Source organism: Dendropsophus ebraccatus, chromosome 2 (assembly GCF_027789765.1).
Source record: "Dendropsophus ebraccatus isolate aDenEbr1 chromosome 2, aDenEbr1.pat, whole genome shotgun sequence".
Classification (NCBI taxonomy): domain Eukaryota; kingdom Metazoa; phylum Chordata; class Amphibia; order Anura; family Hylidae; genus Dendropsophus; species Dendropsophus ebraccatus.
This window is the reverse complement of record NC_091455.1, coordinates 203340049-203341667: the sequence shown is the minus strand read 5'-3', so window position 1 is coordinate 203341667 and position 1619 is coordinate 203340049.

The following is a 1619-nucleotide window of genomic DNA, read 5'->3' as shown; positions in this document are numbered from 1 at the left end:
AACAGAAGTAAGGAGAGAGGTGATAGGAGAGAAGAAGAACAGGTTCCTGCTAGTTCACAGATCCATGGGACGTACAAATAAACAATAACCCTTTATACGCTTCAGCTGTGCATCTTCTGAACATACAAAAGTAATATAACAACATCTAGTGGCAAAACTTAAGTGCTACCTTCATCACCACAATAGCACAATAAGTACAGGCTTTTACAAAGGGTGTATATACTAGTAACAGCCTTGGTAGGACACCACATCATCACTGATCATTATAAGGCCGTTCTTCCCCACAGGGCTACAGCTCAGGTGTTGGCCAACCATATTGGAGAATCTCCAGCACTATTGAGAGCTGACTGCCACCTGTTAGACTTCTCTTAACCCCATACAGCTGAGTGTGGTGGCTGGAAGCCGGCACCTTGGGTGAGTTTAGGGTCACTTAGGCACTTGATTTTAGACCCACCCAGGGCAGTTGGCACCACCACAGCACAAAGAGAGAGGATAACCCAAGTATACAAAGGTGTGTAGGTGCAGGTGCAAGAGTAAACCAGAATCCAGCCCATCAACTTAGTGCAAACGGTACACGTGATGACAGTGAATCAGTACAAATCTTTACAGAAGACATAGGTGCTGACAGTTATAACCGGTGCTTGTAGTGGTAGGTGCTTACAGTAGAGAGAGAGGAGAGGAGTTGCCAGAGGGGCTCTGCCCAATGTAGTAAGTGTGCTCTGCTGGAACAGGTTGAAGTGACTTAGTGGGTTCAAAATGAATACTCGTACTCACGGATAACTTACTGTCTCTGACCGTCTTATGTCCTCTAGTTGCAGGCTACCCGTCCTAGGTGGGTAGTCTGAGCCCCAGTCCATGTTATCTCAGCGAAGCAGACTCTCGAGATTACCCAGTTGTCCTGCACTGCACAGTGGGAAACATAGACGTTCCATAGCTTTGTTCCACTGGGGTCAGTTCCTATAGCTTCAGGTAACTGCCTGGCGCGTTTTAGAGAGGTTCCTGGCGTGAGCAATGTGTTTCCTGTTTTGGCTTCTCTCCCCTTTGTAGAAACTTAGCACTGCATACTTGTCTGTAGTTCCACAAAAGGGACGCTGTAGGTGAGCTTGTTCTCCCTCATCCACTCACTCTGAAAACTAACTGGAGACTCCTCACTTCCTCCCACCCGGAATTAACACCTCCTAAAGGGGCTATCTAAACGCTCCTGTGAGTGGTGGGGGCTGAGTGTGGAGAAAGACAGGATAGGAGGATAAGGTAGAACAAAGAGGGAAAGCAGTCGACCTGCGATGCAAGGTAGTCCTTTTACTTGGGGGAGTTTAAGGGCACTTGGGCACTTGTCACAGTAGCCTGAAGTGGTTTTAGACCCACCCAGTTGGCCCTGTGAGTGGTTGGAACATAACACGTGATACGAAACAGGTAACCCGTTCTGCTTCTTCAGCTGTGCATAGGATAGAATACATAAAGACACAATAATACACCATGTCCCACTTGTGTGAACCTAAGAGGGTAACTTACTCAGGTGCCAGGGAACAGTACCTTGTACTTGGACACCACATAAGAGCAGCCTTATAAATTTCGACCTTGCAGGGATGACACTGTACACTGGGCAGGATTAAACCAGA